This window comes from Apium graveolens, chromosome 2, assembly GCF_009905375.1.
Source record: "Apium graveolens cultivar Ventura chromosome 2, ASM990537v1, whole genome shotgun sequence".
NCBI classification, from domain to species: domain Eukaryota; kingdom Viridiplantae; phylum Streptophyta; class Magnoliopsida; order Apiales; family Apiaceae; genus Apium; species Apium graveolens.
In genome coordinates, this window is record NC_133648.1 from 100,295,391 (window position 1) to 100,316,306 (window position 20,916).

The window sequence follows — 20,916 nt, forward strand, 5'->3', positions numbered from 1 at the left end:
ATAATATGAGATGTGATAGAATTAGAAGTTAAAGTATAAAACAGATTCCATATAGGGAGAATATCCAACAAAAGGAAGAGGATACCATCTCATTGACATCAAGCGTAAATAAATTATATGCCTAGCAAATGATTCTGATCCAACTTTATTTTTGCACACCTAAAAAATTGTAAATAATAGAGATATTCGTAAGTAAAATCTGAGTAAAGATCTTCTAGGGTGAGTAACAAGTTAAAGAATATTAAAGCATATAAAGGACAGGTAAATAGAAGTACTTTATGGCAACATTAGTAAAATAGATAGAACTGCAGATTCAATATTCATTGATCCCAAAAACTTAATATGAAAGTCCTGCAATTCTGTCCTAGAATAAACATCAACCATACTGGTTTGCATGTTCGGTCACAAGCATACTTTGGTGTAGGCTAAAGACTATACAGTCTGAACACCATTATTGCCGTAAAATAGATAGTTAATCTTTCTGAGCCGCTTTTAATGGATAAATCTTAGGTTTGATACCAGATCATTGAATTAAAGTAGATAAAGGTGATGCTAATCTTTCTTAAAACCCTTCTTTCTATAAAAAAAAATAGTGTTAAAAATCTATCAGTTATACGCAAAATTCCTTTAAAGGGAAAGCACAAGGAAAAACATGACGGTCTTTACTGTTGTAATTTCTTTTATCTAATAAGGGTAAAAGTAGCTTCAGTCAAAATGATGATTACTTTGAACTGCCAATGTCAAATAAAATAGATGATAGATAAGGATATTGTCTTTCCGGGGGATCATAACTTTTGAGCAACCCGTGCAACTTAGGTTCAATCCTCTTAATCTTGAAATATTAAGGCCATAAACCACCATTTAGAATAAGGGGAAAATACCTTTTGACCCAAACAAAATGTTAATGATAAAAAGGCAAGGTGATCTTACATATACCACATACTACATTTTTATAGTTACTCTAGAAGTCTTAAGAATGATCTGAAATTCGTCTTCCTATAAACTTACCTCACTGTAACCAACTTCATCCAAATAGGGGAGACTAAGGGGGTATTTGGATTGTTAATGTCAACATGAATGGCCAAATGAGGGGAACCAAAACAGGAATGATATGAAATCTCATGGAGGATGTGCAAAATAAATTCCCCATTCCAACCATTTTAAACCTTCAATCAAACACTGGCACATACAAATGACATTCTGATTCCCACTAAATGGGTATAAATTAAACTAATATAGTTTCATACAAAACAACAAAACCCGAAAGTCCCCAATTCGAAATGCAGTAACCCAATTCAAACATATTACATGCGTTGGTTCAAAAGATCGACAATCCTAGGACTAAAAAAAAATTACATTCTTATAAACCCGATAACAAAAATGATGATTACTTGTATCTGAGATCAAGAAAATTACACATTAATAAATCAAATTAAAAAGCACAAAAAGTAGAGGAGGGGGTTAAACATAAAAGCAAATAAGTACCTGAGCAATGTTGATAATAGATTGACGAAACCTAGGATGCAATCCAGCTTCAGTTTTAAGTCTTGCAGCAATGGGTTTACTTAATATCTTCAAAGAAAGTGTTCCCAGTTTCAATAAAGGCAGGACCATTCCTCTTCTTTTAGTCTCTGAGCAAACTTGGAAAGTAATCTTCATCTTGCAACTCATCTTCAAACAACAAAGTGTCTTCCTGCACCATCTTTCCTTGGGCTAAATAGTTTAGATTTTTCCACCTTCTCTGAGGAGGATTATAATCTTGGAGTCTTTTCCATCCAAGTCTTTCACAATATTCATCTGTTCCATCAATATTGGCACTAGAAAGGTAGTATATCTGCAATCCACTGAAAGATATTACATTATCATCAAATTATAGTTACACTAAGTTGACTTGCTTTGTGAAATTACGAGCTATTGAAGGTGTTTACAGTAATACATCACAACCATATCCAGTCACTCCATATACGCCAGCATACTGCCCCACCACACCCGAACCGTGCACCACACCCGAACCCTGGACCACACCCGCTGGCTGCGCCCTAACTCTATTCCCCTGTACATCACCCTGACAAATTTAAACACAAATTGTACACTAAATATATAAATGATCCCTTTTCTTTAATCCATCGCGAATTATGGAAAAAACGTATAATTGTATAACAAACAAGAAGAAAGGATTAATTAAGAACTTATACACTAAATTCCACTTAAACACAACTTGTACACTAAATTTAAAGATTATAGATAACAAGAAACTAAATTTAAATTAAATTGACAAGTCAGGAAGCAAGGAACAAAGGATGTTGCTTACCAATCCTAAGCCAGAATCGCATGCTTGAAGGACTCATGCCTCCCATCTACTTGATCTGTGAAAATGAATATCAAAGGGTCCCAATACTTTCAGTTAACAAAGGTTATACCATATACGAGCTCGAAAACACAAAATAACCTAAGTTTTACACCAAAAATATAGGAAAAATCCGCAAATTACAAACAAATAAATATAATAAAAAATTGGGAGAAAATAGAAAGAGTACCTTCAGATCTTATTACCCTTGTCGACCCCATACATACCCCAAAAGAAGGTACCAAAAGCAGTGAAGAAGATTTGAATTAGCTTTGCAACAGCACTCGGACCTTTCCTAGGGCTCCAACAAGCGTAACAAACCAGAGCGAACCCACCCGGTGGTGGACCGTCTTAGAGCGTAATTTGCTCTGTGAAAACGGATAAGATTTGAAAGGTTAATAGTTAGCGAACGCAAAGTTTCACTCGACACAAACATAAGGGCCGCATCTACAATTATAAAACAAAAAATAAACAGTAATTAATAGTAATCCCCCAAAGTTTAAGCCCTAACTGACGAAACCCCAATTCAATTGAACACTTATTAGGAAAGTAAATCCTTAATTATACAACAGAGATTAATGGTAGAGACTAAGAGATCAGAAAAAGATATGAAAAAAGAATAGAGATTAGCCTGAGAGAATATAGAGAGAGAAATCTAAAATGTTGAGAGGGAGAGAGGAATTGCAAGAGAGGGACAGAAAATGAGAGTGTTTGAAGTTTTGAAAATTTCTGAGAAATTTGGGCGGCCGTTTGCTAAATTTTTACCCGCTTGAGCCCAAATATTCCCCCTTCTGATTGACCAATAATATACATATAATAATTATTATTATTTTAATAAATTAATAAAATTTAACTTAATATTTTTAAAAAAGTTAGTTATTTGTATTTATAAAATTTATAATTCGTATTCTTATATTTTTGATTTTTAAAACTTGTATAGTTGAATATTAGTGCTCATATCAAAAGCAGGGGAATTTGTACTATTTAATTTTTTATTACTTTTAAAATTTCTATCTCAATTTTTTTGAAATTTATTATTTAAAAAAAAATTGTTATATAAAAGATTCATGTATTACGTATCTCATTTATTAAATTGGTATATCAGCTTATATTTTTGAAAAATAAATTTAAATTAATATTTAATTTTAAAAAAATAGAATACAGATTTTAATACTCCAAGGTAACACTTTGACAAAAATGTTACAAGCTGCAACACTGTCAACCTAATACAACGCCAAGTTTCTCGATAAGGTAACACAAAAAACACAATGTTAAATTAGCTCCTAAGTATCATATCTAGGGTAACGTTTTAAGTAACATTTCTTGATGAGGCGGTTGCGATAGGCCATCTATGGCGTAGTGGTCCAAGTTCTGATAATCTCTCTTTCCTTTTTTAAGTCAACTTTTAGAGATTCAGTCAATTTTAACACTTCATCTCTAACATATAAAGCATCATCCTTTTCTTTCTTAGTTTGATGAGGAAAAACTAACTCCTTTTCTAAATAATCATTTCTCTTTTTATAAGCAAGATTTTCAGATGTTAATCTTTCACATGTTAAGGTCTGATCTCTATAACTAATGAACATGGTTTTAAGATATAATCTCCACTCAGTAATATCATCAGTATGGAAGGCATAAGTTGATTGAGGTACCTTCAATTCAGCAGTTTCAGGACTGCTATCAGCATTTTCCATCAGGGCATAGTTCACCTCATGTTCAGAATCTGAAGTGTCTGTCCAACTGTTCTTCTTTGTGATAAGTGCCCTGCCTTTGTCACTTTTTCCTTTCTTGTAGTCAGGAGATATGTGGCCTCTTACACCACAATTGTAGCATTTGACATTTGAGTTGTCTCCCCTGTCAGACTTTCCTCCCTTGCCTTCAGACTTTCTGATCCCTTTCTTATAAGAACTTCCACTTTTCCTGTAAAACTTCTTGCCTTTTCTGAATTTCCTATAGGCTATCTTTGTGATACCATTTACCATAAGAGCACACAATTTCATCATCTCTTCATCGGCATCTATTTCAGGTAAACTTTCAGTTTCTGAATCATCATCATCAGAATATGATGACTTTGAATCAGACTTTATGATGAGAGCCTTTCCTTTGCCCCTTTTTGAGGTATCCATTTTAGGAGATTCCTCCTCAGCCTTAAGATCAACTGTCCTTGACTTTCTTCCATGCCTCTTGCTCCTTTGATCCATCTCAAGTTCATAAGTCTTGAGCATACCATAAATTTCATCAAAAGTAGTTTCAGTAAGGTCATAGTTGTCTCTTATGGTAGTAGACTTCAAATCCTAATTTTCAGGAAGAGCTAAAAGGAATTTTAGATTTGAATCTTCAAGATCATATTCCTTGTCCACCAGTGACAGATCATTCAAGAGTTTGACATACCTGTCAAATAAGTCAGTTAAAAACTCATTAATTTTTAAGTCAAAGTGCCCATACTCTTGAGTGGGTATATTCCCCATGTTCTTCTTGATTGCATCAATTCCCTGGTATCTTGTCTCCAAAGCATCCCATATCTCCTTTGCAGTTTTGCAATTAATTACCCTGTTTGACATGACATTATCAATGGCACTATGCAGCAAATGCCTTACCTTAGCATCTTTGGAAATAGATGAGATGTCTTCAGCTGTGTACTCGCCTTTCTCCTTTGGTATGGTCTTTGCTGGTTGATCAGCAACTACAACAGAGAGCTTGGTAGGCTTATGTGGTCCTTCATTAATTCTGTCAAGGTAATCAGGATCTATAGCTTCCAGAAACATAGCCATCTTCACTTTCTATATGGGATACTCAGAAGGTCTCAGTATGGGAACCCTAATAGTCTCATATCGACTGTTGGTTTGAGTATTTTGAGTTTCTTCAGTTTAGGTGGCTTGGTTGGAGTTTGTGCTTCTTCAGACATGATTGTATGGATCTTTACTATATGTGTGTTAACAGATAAGCTCTGATACCAATTGTTGGGTCACACAACACTGTAGAATGAGGTTGAATACAGTGTTTTCACAATCAAATCGATTTAACACAAGTATGTAACAAAGATCAAGTATATTGAATAAACTCTGTTACAATAAGAACTGTTGTTCTCTCTCAGTGATGAACAAATATCACTAAGAGCTGCTAGGTTAAAATGTATAATCTTCTCAATAATAATAACACATAGAGTGTAAACCCTAAGTCTGTGTTTATATAGTACACATTTATAAGATAATTTCTAATTGATATGGAATATAATTCTGTCTCCTAAAATATATCAATCAGATATCTTCTACAAGTCTTCTAGTCTTCTAACTCTTTTCATGCATATCTTCTTTTGTTTTAGTCTCGATCTTCTTCTGTAAATCAGCTTCCTTCCTTATATGAAAGTCTTCCCGCACTTAAGTTCTGATATGACCTTAAGTTCTGATATTAAGTTCTGACTTCCAGTAAGTCCTGATTTCAGCAAGTCCTGATTTGTCCTGTTGTTAAGTTCTGAAAACTAAACACAAATCATATTAGACATGACATCTCAAATATATCTAACATCCAGTCGTTTCAACAAGTGAACAGAGAATAATTTATTCACAGGAACAAGTCATTCTGGAATTGGAAAAGGATGAGTTCTATACTCTTAAAAAACTGGATGAGTTGATTAATCAGTGGCCTAACTAGCTAGAAAAATCTCTAACATAGAGTAAGGAAGCCAAGATACTTCGAAAGTAAAGGACAGTCTTTTAACAAAGATAACAGCTGGAAGGAAAAAGGGAAGTACAATTCTGATAGCAAGAGTGGTTACAAAACTGGATATGTTGACAGATCTAATATAATATGCTTCAATTATGATGAATTAGGCCATTTTGCTATAGATTGTAGAAAACCTAAGAAGGAAAAAAAGATAAAGCTTATCTTGAACTTGAAGCAAAGTATGAACCTCTTCTGAAGAAACAGCAAAGCAAAGCTTATATTGCAGAAGGAAAATGTTGGGATGACTCTGAAAATGATGAAGATGAAGAACTAGGAAACTATGCACTCATGGCCTTGGAGCAAGGAGAGTCATCCTCATCTAAATCACAGGTACCAACTCTTACCTCCACTGATTTAAATGTGAATCAATATAAGGAAACTGTTGAAAAGATGAGCACAGAAATGTTTCACATTCATACAAGCATGGTTGCTGCTAATGAAGAAGTTAGCAGATTAACAATGTTAAATGAGAAGCTTGAAAGTGAAAAATAAGAAGTTGAATTGTTGACAGTGGAGCTTGAAGCCTTGAAAAAGGAGAATGGTTATCTGAAAAATAAGCTCAAGTGTGCAAATGAGATTGAGGTTGTGCTAAGAGAAAACTGGAGAAAAGTGAAGTAAAGTTGTAGTCCTTCAAGAATGCATCTAAATTGGTTGGTCAGTACCATGAAAAAAACAAATAATATGCAAATATTGTTATTGGTCATGATTGTGATACCTTAAACAGCAAAAAGAAAAACACTGGTGACAGATGAAAAGCAACAAAGAGTATAAATATTCCAGCAATGCTGAAAAATGTTGGGTCACCTGTGTTTAAGACTTGTGAGTTAAACTTCAGTAAAGAAGAATTGATTATCAAGCAAGAAATTGCAGATGAGGATAATGAAAAGAGGAATACCAATTCAAATCAATTTTCCAAGGCTAAAGAAAATCTTATGGACAATCAAAGTACCAAGACTCCTGTCAAAGAAACCAAGATTGAAGATGCAAGAAAGAAGAAGAAAAATAGAAATGGAAGAATGGGGATAAACAAAAGCAATAATCTGACCTATATTGCAGATGTTCCTGGAAAGAAGTGTGAAAAATGTGGCTCTGCAAATCATTTAACTTACCTTTGTAAAAAAGGTGTTAGTAAGCTAACTTAAGGAGCCTGCAAATACAATAAAGCATATTTAAATGATCCATACTCATTCTGTGATAAGTTTGACTCCATTCCTTGTAACTTGAAAGTGATGAAGAGTTTCCACAAACTGAGAGTAGACCTTAAAGAATCAAAAATTGAGTCTACATCAGAAAGGGATAGTGCACAACAATCACTAGATTCTATTTTATCTGAAACAAATCACTTTACTTCTGCTAAATCAGTTAACAAGAAGAAAGTACACAACACTGCTTGGGTCACTAAACACACCTGAATCTCATTGTGTGCAGGGTAAAGTAAAGAAAGTCATATGGATCATTGACAGTGGATGTTCCAGACATATGATAGGTGATAAGGCCCTGCTATCACAGTTTGAGGAGAAAGTTGGCCCATTGGTGACTTTTGGAGACAACATCAAATGATTCACAATGGGATATGGCAAGATTATTTCTAAAAATATTGTCATTGGTGATGTAGCACTAGTAGCTGGTCTTGAGGTGAATCTTCTCAGTGTTAGCCAATTTGCAGACCAAGGCTTTGAAGTTTTATTCAACAAAGAAGAATGCGCCTTTATTAGCAAGAAAACTTGTGAAATTGCTCTGAAAGGAGCAAGGAAAGGAAACTTGTTTATTGCAGACTTGGACTCAATAAATAAGGCTGGTATTTGCTGCTTCTACACCAAGACATCAGAAGAACAAAGCAAGCTATGGCATAAGAAGTTGTTTCACTTGAATTTCAAGGCAATTAATAACTTAGTCAAAAAGGAGTTAGTGAGAGACATGCCCAAGCTGGAGTTTGCTCAAATTGAATTTTGTGAAGCTTGTTATAAAGGAAAGATGAAGAGATCTAGTCACAAGCCAAAAACTGTGAATTCTATTAGTGCACCGTTGCAACTTATTCACATGGACTTGTTTGGGCCAGTGAATGTCTTATCAATTTCAAGGAACAGATATGCACTTGTGATGGTGGATGATTTCTCAAGATACACTTGGGTTGATTTCATGTACTCTAAAGATGAAACTCTACATATCTTAATTGAGCACATCAAGAAGATAGAAAAACAGGCTGAAGATTACAATTATGTGAGAAGACTGAGAAGTGACAATGGAACAGAATTCAGAAATGTTACATTAAGTGAATTCAATAAACTCACTCAAGGAAGTGGGATAGAAGTCACTCTAGAGAAGCAATTATTGGTGATCCTACTGCTGGTGTAAGGACTAGAAGTGCAACTGCTAATGAGTGCCTACATGCATGTTTTATGTCTCAAGTAGGGCCTAAGAAAATTGATGAAGCTCTACTGGATCCCGACTGGATATCTACCATGCAGGAAGAGCTGAATCAGTTTGAAAGAAGCAAAGTCTGGAAGTTAGTTCCTGTACCAAAGAATAGAAGCATTATTGGAACAAAATGGTTGTTCAGGAATAAGATGGATGAAAATGGTATAGTTACGAGAAACAAATCAAGGTTGGTTGCAAAAGGCTACTCACAAGAAGAAGGAATTAATTATGATAAAACTTTTGCTCCTGTTACGAGACATGAAGCTATAAGAATTTTCCTAGCATTTGTTGCACATTCCAACTTCAAAGTGTATCAAATGGATATCAAAAGCGCCTTTTTGAATGGTGAGCTAGAAGAAGAAGTTTATGTGTAACAGCATCCTGGCTTTGAGGATCCAAAATTTCCAAATTTTGTGTATAAGTTACTCAAGGCTCTATATGGACAAAAACAGGCACCTAGAGCTTGGTATGAGACATTATCAGATTTCCTATTGAAGCATGGTTTTACTAGAGGAACCATAGAGAAGATTCTCTTCTACAAGAAAGATGGTGAAGATATGATCCTAGTTCAGATCTATGTGGATGATATCATTTTTGGTTCTACATATGAGAAGTTGTGCCAAAGATTCTCCAAGCTTATGCAAAGTGAATATGAAATGAGTATGATGGGGGAACTGAGTTACTTCCTTGGACTTCAAGTCAGCAAAAGAAGTGATGGTATCTTCATCAGCCAAACTAAACATGTCAAGGATCTATTTAAAAAGTTTGGACTGGTTGATTGCTCACCTACATCTACACCTATGTCTACTGCAATAAAGTTGGATGAAGATAAAAAAGGCAAGAGTGTAGATATCTCAAGCTATAGAGAGATGATTGGATCATTGCTTTACTTAACAACAAGTAGACCAGACATCATGTTTGTAATATGTCTATGTGCAAGATTTCAAGCCAATCCAAAAGAATCACATTTGATGGTTGTAAAGAGGATTTTCAGATACTTAAAGAGGACTCCAAACTTGGGATTATGGTATCCTAAGGGAACTGGTTTTGAAGCTGTTGGCAACACAGATGCAGATTTTGCTGGATGAAGGGTTGACAGAAAGAGTACCAGTGGAAGCTGTCAATTTCTTAGACAAAGACTTGTATCATGGTACAACTAGAAACAACAATCTGTATCAACTTCTACAGCTGAAGCTAAATACATAGCTACAGGAAGTTGTTGTGCTCAAGTGCTTTGGATTAGAAATCAGCTAATGGATTATGGCCTAGTGTTACACAAAATTCCTATCATGTGTGCCAATATTAGTGCTATATCTATAGTAGCTAATCCAGTTTATCATTCTGGGACAAAGCAGATTGATGTGAGGTACCACTTTATTAGAGAACATTCTACTAATGGTACCATTGAGCTCATTTTTGTACCAACAGAAAAACAATTAGCTGACATTTTTACTAAACCTTTGGATGAAGCAACATTCACTAGACTTGTAGGTGAAATTGGAATGCTTAACTCTTCATCCTAAGGCAAGAACTCAGCTAATATTTTGCAGCAGAATAATCTCCAGTAAATCACAATTAATTTGATGAAATTGGAAATTAACTGAAATATGAATTATAAATATTTCAGAAATCTCTGCTATTTGTTTTTCAAATTCAAAATTAACTTGAAATTTTTGAAATTCTAAGTAAACTGCTTAGTTGTTAATTTACATCCTTAATATGTAAAATTAACACAAGACAGAATTGCATTAACCAAAAGTATTTAGAGAACTGAGTTCTCGATAAGTATAAATTGACTTCTCGACAAGTCATTTTAGGATTTCTCGAGCGAGTCCTCGATAAGTCAACTTACTGACTTCTCAAGTGACTTCTCGATAGGCTTAAAATGACTTATTGATAAGTCCTTGTAGAGTTCTCTAGTAGTATTCATTCACAGAGTTCTCTACAAGTATATTTTTTTTTCAATAACTCAGAACTGAGATAATTTAAATTGATAAATTATTTTGGTAAAATACTTTTGGAAAATTTATTCTAATTTTATTTTGAATTTATTCAAATAAAAGTTAGAATCGGTTCAGTTCACTTTTTGGAAAAACTGGGTTTTTATTTGACACTTCAATAAGTCAAGTTTGGGTTCTCTATAAGAGTAATTTAAAATGACTTCTCGACATGTACTTCACTTCTCAAAATGACTTCTCGATAAATAAACTCCAAATGTCTATTTTTGAGTTCTTGACAAGTCATTTGCTTTTACTATAAATACCCAGACTTCTCGAATACATTTTTTTTAATTTCTCAAAATTCTAAGAAAACTGAATATTTATTAATTCATATCCTCAATACATGAAGTTAATAAATAACAGATCAAAAGAAGCAAAAGTATGAAAAACTGAAATAATTTAATTCATAAATTATGTTCAGCAAAATACTTTTGACATACTTTGTCTATAATTACTCTGACTTATTGACACATTTACGTGCTTATGTGCTATTTTTTTTTAATGTGGAAATATGTTAGTCTAATGTAAGTAGACTAGTACATTATATCTGATATTTTGAGAATGCTGATAATGGTTAAATTTATTTGATTGTATGCTGATAGGAGGAGTTACTTTTTGTGTAGGGAGTACTTGTTTATTTGCATGGGGAATAGTTATCCTAAAAAGTGAACTAAGATTCTTGAGTACTTGCATGGGGAATAGTAACTAGTCATTTCTAACTGTCAAGTATGCTTATGTGATTATTACTCTTATTATCCGGGAAACTCAAGAGTCTCTTGGTTTCTATTTTTACTCCCTCTATAAATTAAAATGCTTCACTCTTTATCATTCATCACTACTCTTATTCTCAACAAACATCTAATTTCAAAACTCACCTCATGTTCATCTCTCTCTCTCAAATGGATGCCACAGTCTTCTACAAACTTATTAATGGAGTTTACCAGCCTGTCCATCATCTGGCTGATGACCAAATATACTTTGATCCTTTCGGACTTCGCGTCCGTCTCAGGGGGTTGTTTGCAGCCCCTTTGATATTCCTGTTGAGGTCTTTGACGAATCGTAGAATGATCAAATCAACATTCTTTTATTTGAGGGGGAAGTTTCTCTGGAGCTGGAGAGACGTGCAAGGGTAGCTGAGCAGCAATGCCTTGCTGCTCTGGAGTTGTAGGAGAGGATCATCTCTCTTGCACACTCCATGTCCAGAGCTTACCAGCGCAGGGCAAGGAGGTTGGAGGCCGAGAAGAAGAAGGAGCCTAAATTAGAGTAGTTAGGATTAGGATTTACTTGATGTAATCTGAATTTTAATGTACTATGTGTTTAATATTAATGAAAATTCTCTTCTTCTTTATCAATTTGTTTTCGTTGCTTGATTGTGTATGTCATGATTGCCTTGTGTTTACAAATTAATTAATTATTAGTTTTCATGTCATAATGCTTGCAACTGTATGTCTCAAACAGATAAATATGTTCAATGCATTACAGGTTCAACACAATCCACTCAGACAACAACAGAAGATTCAAATTCTTCAATCAACAGGTATTTGTGTTATGCAGCTAAAACATCTATAAACCAAACTTCAGTTCTCCCATATACAGAAATACAAACTCAAACACAATCCCACTCAGGTGACTCTCAAAAGAAACCTATTTTATAAAAGGACAGCAATTTCATAATGTTCTTCAGATTGTTTTGTTGTTTGAGAAGAAAAACCACCACAAGCATGGAAAATTTATCAGATTTTAATGAATATCCATTGAGTATTCCTAATACACCTTCGTGTGCAAAACAGTCTTCACAGACTGAAAGGTTTGAGGGTAGTACTCCTGAGGGGGAGCTATCTAAATCCTCTCCAATTCAATTGGAGTTTCCTCAAAAAGGAACAACTCCCCTCATAACTCTAGCACAAGCTGCCTTAGCAGTCAAAGCTAGAAGTACAATTGCCTATAACAATGTCATGACAAGGGAAAGTATAGCACATTTATGTGCCAGAGTGTTGCAAGACACACAAGGGTTTGAGGCTGGTGTACATGATAGTAACCTAGTCAAATCCCCTCCAATTCAGTTGGAGGTTCCCACTACAAATGAGGAACAACACACTATCAAAACCACAGAGCAATCTGTGAGTCAAACTATGACCCTAGTCATCGGTGTTCTTAATGATTCATTCACCTCACAACTTCAAGCTAATATTCTTTTTTCTGATGAAATGAGTATGATTAGACCTATATGGATTACCCCTAATCATATGATCATAGACAACTCTTCTCAGCCACCTTTTATTTCTGTAAGTCAAACAACAACTGAGCCTTTCATGTGAGAATAAGAGAAAAGTTTGAGAGAAAAACAGAGAATAAGAGAGGCAGGATCCTTCCTGGCAAAAGGAGAGGTAGATGAGTGTATGGATTTAGTAATCCTTGTGAGGGAACTCTGACTCTCAAAAGTCATAAGACTAGTGCAATGAGAAGTAGTGAGACTACTTATTCAAAAGAACAAAGAGCTTATGACTCTTATTACTAACAGACTTTTTCAGTAGATCTAAGTGAAACTTTTAATATATTTGATAAACTCATCACCACAAATCTCACTGAAGCTTTAAGCTACAGACAGTGTTATAAATGGGCAATGATAGCAGCTTGAACAATGTACATCTAGCTGGATCTTTCTACCTGGAGATAATGTCAAAAAGGGGGGAGAATATATCTAAATTCCTGCCAAAACAGCTGATGGATGTTTCCAGATAATAAAATTTTCTATTCTTCATAGGGGGAGAGAAGAATAAATCTAAATGCAACTCAACAAAAGAAGACCAGATGGGAAGATTGGCTTCTGCATTTAGTTAAAGTTTTGACATCATCAATCAGAACTTGTGCATAATTTCATAATGAACAAGTTGGGGGAGATTGTAATATATAATGGATGATGTCAAAGATCACTTGAGATAACAATGTCATTATCATCTCTGATCAAAGAATGAAGCAAGCCAAGTGGACATCTGATCTGAGGAGGAGATAAATGAACTGTTATTTTTAGTAATCAGTTAAGCTTGGGGCCAACCCTAAGTAAGTTGTATTGTTAACTAAATTTGCATTTTGTACTTGTAACACTTAAAGTCTGTAAAAATATAAAGGAGCAGACTGGAGCCTTTTTCCTGAAACAGTATCAAGCCTAAGGATTCAATCTGGAAAAAGATCAAGAAGATCATGCCTCAGAAGAATTTTGAAGAAGCTTGGAGTTGAATAAATCTGTTTGGAGAAAAATACTCTAAGTCAAGATCTCTACAAGTCACAGATTTAATGTTATAGAAAAGTCATACGAGAACTCTAGAATGGCTTATCGAGAAGTCATTCAAGTTGCAGAGAGTACCGACGGATGAGGACCATCCATCGGGATAGTAGTTTGGCTAGTCGACTGATGACTTCTGTTATGCACATCCGTCGAGATACAATCACTACTCGACGGATGAGCAATATCCACCGGGATAGAAGAAATAAATGAATTCAGAATGGAGAAGTCAGGAAAGCTACTAGAGAACTCAGAAAGATATCGACAAGCAAAATTGAAGAACTGAAGATTGGAGATATCGACAAGTCATTCCTTCAATAGAGAACTTAGAGTTATCAATAAGTCTACATTCAGTAGAGAACTCTGCGTTATCGATAAGTCAAAGTGAAAATGTGAAGACTAGAGATTTCGACAAGCTGAAGACCTCTACAAGCCAAACTCAATATGAAGTGCTAGAGATCTCGATAAACCTATGTACTTATCGAGATGTCAAGTGTTCTTTTAATTTAAACTGGAGATCTCGAGATACAGTCTTAAAGTACAGAATTGCAGATCAGTTCAATATCCAAGATAAACAATCAATAAATAATCCAATAGCTGGATTGACAAGTCTACAAAAAGCAGCTTGAAGAGTGTGCAAGATCAATGGCAAAGATTAACTGACAGAGGAAGATTAAAGTGAACACGGGATGCTAAAGATATGCTAAGCCAGAAATGGAAGATTTGCTTTTCTATAAATAGAAATGACAAGTGACAGTTTAGAAAAGCTAATAGCATGTTTATTATCCACTGTGTAAACTAGCAGTTAACTAAGTTATAAAGTTAACACTGGTCATTTGGTTAGTGGTAACAATTTAGATCAAAATTCTTGTAACACTCTCAAGAATAAGCTGAGCTCTTTAACATCAAAGAACTTAGAAATTTTGTAGCAAAACAGTCTTAATTTTAATATAAAATTAAGTGAGTTTGAAGATCTGTGTTCTTTTTTTCTGCAAAGTTCAAATCTGCAAGAACACTTTTCAATACAAGATTTAGTTTACTTAACCATTATCTTTCAAGAAAAGCCTAAAATCAGAAAAACACATTCACCCCCCTGTGTGTGATTCATTACCTAACAGACTGCATCTCTATCTGTTACCAGCTCAGATGTTTCTATGGGATGTGTGAAAAGGAAGTAGGAACAACCTTGTACCAAGGGATGTGCAAGGAAAAAGTAGGAACACAGCGTCATGCTTGTTGGAACGCTAGGAGAGGATCGAATTCAACTGATAAATAAAGGCTCAAGTGATTCACCGAAGTGACGAGACCTTGAAAGCTGTTTTTTCAAGTGTCAGCAGCGGAATGTTCTGTCAATCGGGGAAGGTTTTTGGTGCCCCCCACTTAAGAATCCAAAGGTTACCTTTGGATGCGGACGTTATTCCGGTTCGTCTCTGTTTTCATGAAACTATTCCTCAAGCAAGGCAGCCGATAAGTCATCGAAAGGTTTGTGTGAATAATGGAATGGTAAGAATTACTCATTTTAAAGTGTCCCGTGGTGCCGGCGGATCCGTTGTTTAAGCGGCAGTGCAATGCAGCTGAAAAACGCAGGACACTGCGAGGTGGGTAGGTTATCTGGGGTGGATGCCTCTTTTAGACGAAGCTCTCTCTTTATCATCTCGTGCCATATGCAATAAAGGACTCATCCTTTTTCCTTCTCACAAACCACCAGATGATAAACTAAATTTCACACTGCTGCTGAGTCCTCGGACTAATCCACCAATGGATTCGTGGAATTTCTGTGGATTACGTTGGGGGAAATCTACCAAAGCTAGGCAGATAGATAGACTCTTTTCCCGCTGTTAAGGGAGAGCAAGAAAAAAGGATTATTTTTGAACCAGCGCCCCCTTTTGGGTATGCAAGTAAGTAATTTAAGCCAACCCACATTACTGACTAACGGTGGAAGGGAGGGGGATGAGAGGGGGATGGGAGCCTTAGCCGTTAGAATTTCATTAATCCAATTCTAAGCCGGCGTGGCGCTGCTAGATGCCTTTGATCAATAAAATAGGAAGAGGGGTCAGCCAAAAAGAAAGACCACATAGGTTTGGTTATAGCAGGACTTGAACCTTCGACCATTAGGTCTTCCTTTTACAAGTCTTCTCGGCTGGAATATCAGACATTCTTTGTCGCGGGTGACAAGTGTTTGAAACATGGTTGTTCTCTTCCAATCTTACTTCTCAGGGCAGCGAGAGCCGAACCACCATAGTAGGGGAGGTATCTACGTCAGAATCCGCCAAGTCGTCTGTATTGAACTCTGGATTCTCTTCATCTTCCTCATTTTATGCGAAGTTGTTCTTCTTGTTCCACCTGCAGGATGGATCGTATTACTTCATAGGACAGCGAGGACCATGCTGTGGAACCAACTTCTTCGCCCAATACTACTTCTGAGAAATATTCTTCAACTAGTTCTGAAAATAATAGCTCTAACCATTTTTCAACTAGCTGTGGTGACAATGATAGCTGCGGTGACAATGATAGCTGCTCTAGTAACAACAATGATACAAGTGCGCGGGAAAGCAATGGCAACAAACATCCTTGTAAATATTAATGTTCTTCATTTTTTTTGCAAATTGTTTAGTGTTATGTCATTTTAACCAATGTAATTTTATACATTCTTTAATTATGTTTACAGAACACAGGCACAAATTGAACAAATATATAAATATCGTGTTTTATATTATTTTTTATTATTTTTGCATTTTATATCTTTAATAAATTTCATGTAGTTATTATGTGTTTTATATTTATTTTTTATGTTCTTCATTTTTTTGTACTGTATTTTATACTAGTGTTCTACTTTTTAATAATGACCAATAAATATTTTTACAGAACACACAAAATATTTTTTAACTTCAATTTTTTTCTCCATAAATATGAGTTATTATGTTTTGTAAAATATATTTTTAGTATCAATTTGAAAGTTTGTTATTAAAAAATAATAAAATTGTTGAGTTTTATAAAATGGATCACGTAAAATTATTTATATTAAATATTATTTTAATGGAATAAAATTTATGATGGACGCATTCTTTTTCTATTCACTTTTCAAAAATGAATTTATGAAAATCCCTTAATTAACGAAATACCTATCTCATTTCAAGGAAAACAAATTAAAATAAAATTTGGTAAATGGAAAGATTCCAAAACAATTCAAGCATAATTTGGTATCTTAAAAATCATTTAGAATTTTGTACTTTAATTAAATCATATTTTTGAAGAACAAAAATTAGATATTTAATATGAAAATGCTAAAAATACTCAACATATAATATTTTTAAACAACTTTAAAATTAAAACCTTAAATTTAAGATATACATCATATATAATATGAAAAACATACAAAACAAAAATAATAAAAATAATGAAACTATATACCTAGACGTGCATACGTTGAAGATGTCAGGTAGGATTTTTAATGTACGTTACATAATATAATGTTCTATACTTGTCATTATCATACCCGCTTCCATCCCACCAAATTAATGGCTAAGAATTTTTTTTTTGAAAATGCAAAAAACTTTCATTAATTTGAATATAGTGCGGCCGGAACAGACCCCTGACTGTCGATACAACCAGGTGGTCAAAAAAATAATACTAAAAATAATTAGATGATCTGTTTCCTGATCATTTAACACATAGAATTTAAAAATTTTTGAAGCTAAAAACAAAATCAAATACATCCCAAGCGATCCAAATTACACCAACATCTCTGAACATAACAACATCACAATTGACCATATCACATAGAACCATTGATAGCCTAATGTTCAGAAACACCAATTGCATAAACTGAGATTGGAGAAGCGACACCACAGCTATCTACATTCCGGACATCGGCTATAAACATGCCGAAGGTACCCTAGCGATCCACATGCCGGATACCAGCTATAGACATGTCGAAAGTGTAAATCCGTGAAGGATGAACAATCTTTGGTTGTGAAAGGTGAGCTCCTGCAATAATCACCACCGCCCCAGATTCTATACAGGCTTTCCTAATCACCAAAAATATCGATAAATTCGTTCTCAACAGATCCAACACCAAATAAACTCAACCATGACTAAACAAAAACATAACAAACACTCCAAAAGCAGAGATAAAACAGACACTCCAAGAGGAGAGACACACAAACACCCAAAAAATTGGGTTTTGTTGAAAAAAATTAACAAGAACAAAAGAGAATGAAGAGGTTAGAGTTTTCCGCCGGAAAAAAATCAGTTGAAGCCCCTCGATTTACTTGAAAATGGACAAACCCTAGGAGAGGACATGAGGTAGGCGACTAGATTTTGACAGTCCCGTATAAATGACTAAGATTTAGTTACTCAGTTATCCAAATAAAAAAAATTACGAGATGATCCCTTCTCTATATATAATATATACTACTATATTATAATATTGTAGTATCAACTATATTGAATAGTTAAAAATGAAGATCCGATATCAACTTTCAAACTCAAAGCTCCATGAACCGAAGTGTCTCGTATTCGATTCAGTATCCCACTCCCACTAAAATCTATGACTCAACTTTGATTATCATTCATCTACAATATAGTAAGTTCAATTTATTAACTGCTTTTTTCGTTTCTCTTCATCAATTCTAGTTGTTATATGGAACTTAGTTTTCTAGATTTGGTATACGCTTTGAATGATATTTGGGAATAACATATTTTATTTTACCTCCAAAATTGGACTTCTAGGTTCTCTCATTTTTCGGGTTTCGGTTAAACCCGAACCCGAACAAAACCCAACATGTTCGAGTTTGGATTAAGTGATTCCAGTTTTTCCAGGTTCGGGTTCAGATTCGGTTTGTAAAAAATTAAGTGATGATGTCAAAGATCACTGGACATAACAATATCATTAGTGTCCCTGATCAAAGTATGAAGCAAGCTAAATGAATATCTGATCTAAGGAGGAGATTAATGAATTGTTATTTGTGGTAATCAGCTAAGCTTGGGTCCAACCCTAAGTAAGTTGTGTTGTTATCTTAGTCTGTATTTTGTACTTGTAACACTTAAAGTCTGTAAAAATGCAAGGGAGCAGACTGGAGTCTTTTTCCTGAAACAATATCAAGCCTAAGGATTCTATCGGAAAGAAGATCAAGAAGATCATGCCTCAGAAGAATTTTGAAGAAGCTTGGAGTTGAATAAATCTGTTTTGAGAAAAATACTCTAAGTCAAGTTCTCTACAAGTCACAGATTTAATGTTATAGAGAAGTCATTCGAGAACTCCAGAATGGCTTATCGAGAAGTCAGGAAAGCTATTAGAGAACTCAATGAGATATCGACAAGCCAAATTGAAGACATGAAGATTGGAGATATCGACAAGTCATTTCTTCACTAGAAAACTCAGAGTTATCGACAAGTCTATATTCATTAGAGAACTCTGAGTTATCGATAAGTCAAGTTCCACTAGAGAACTCAAAGATATCGATAAGTCAAAATTCACTAGAGAACTCAGAGATATCGACAATTTAAAATTCACTAGAGGACTCTGAGATTTCGACAAGTTAATTTTACTAGAAAACTCTGAGAAATCGACAAGTCAAGAAGCCAGTAGAGAACTAAGAGTTATCGATAAGTCAAAGTGATGATGTGAAGACTAGAGATCTCGAAAAGCCAAAATTCTCTTATAGAGAACTGAAGACCTCTACAAGCCAAACTAAATATAGAGTACTAGAGATCTCGATAAGCCAATATACTTATCGAGATGTCAAGTGTTCAATAGACCTAAATTGGAGATCTCGATGTACAATCTCAAAGTACAAAGTTGCAGATCAGTTTAATATCCAAGATAAACAATCAACAAACAATCCAACAACTGGATTGACAAGACTACAAAAAGTAGCTTGAAAAAATGTGCAAGATCAATGGTAAAGATTAACTGACAAGGAAGATTAAAGTGAACATGGGATGCTAAAGATATGCTAAGCCAGAAATGGAAGATCTGCTTTTCTATAAATAGAAATAACAAGTGATAGTTTAGAAAAGCTAATAGCATATCTTATAACACAGTGTGTAAACCAGCAGTTAACTGAGTTATAAAGTTAACACTGGTCCGTAGTCAGTCGTAACAATTTAGATCAAATTTCTTGTAACACTCTCAAGGAGATTCTAAGCTCTTTATCAATAAAGAGCCTAGAAATTTTATAGCAAAATAGTCTTAATTTTAATATAAAAATTAAGTAAGTTTTGAAGATATGTGTTCTTTATTTTTCTGCAAGTTTAAATTCTGCATGAACACATTTCACTACAAGAATTAATTTACTTTGTTCAACCATAAACATTCAAGAAAAGCTCAAAAATAGTAAAACACATTCACCCCCCCTGTGTGTTATTCATTTCCTAACAAGTGGTATCAGAGCAAAATATGAAACTAAACAGATTTAAGATCTTGGAAGAATGAATACATAGCAAATCAGTATCAAAATTCCTACATTTGACAAAGCTAACTACACTCTTTGGAAAAAGAAAATGATGTTGTTTATCAAGATGGCCAATCCACTCTACATTCAGATCCTCAAGGATGGACCTTTCATTCCTACGGTTAGAATTGAGGAATCAACAGATGGAGACAGGATTATCCCAGCTCTTTATGCTCCAAAAGATCCTGCTGAATATACTGATCTTGAAAAATAGAAAGTTTTCCCGGATAGCAGCTTACAATTAATTTTGATTGAGTCACTTGACAATGTAATGTACAACAACATTGTCAACTGTGACACTGCCCATCAAATATGAGAAAAGATTGAGATACTCTGTGAGGGAACTGAGGAAGTTAGATCAAATCAAAGTAGAATACTGATTTCACAGTATGAGGGTTTCATGGCTAAGCCAAAGGAAATCATTACTGATGTGTTTGAAAGATTCAATGTAACACCCCCAAATCCGGGGTCGGGGATCCGGGTTGTCACGAGTTCCATTTTCCTTAATAACACCCAATCTTAATAAATAATCAACTATTATGTACTGTGACCCCACCATAAACACACACACCACAAGTTATAATCTCAGAGATGAATATCCAAAAATAATCACAAGTCGTTTTATTCCACAATTATATGCCAATACACCTTAAAAGGGTTTCTGAATAAATTTACATTTCTTTGCCATTA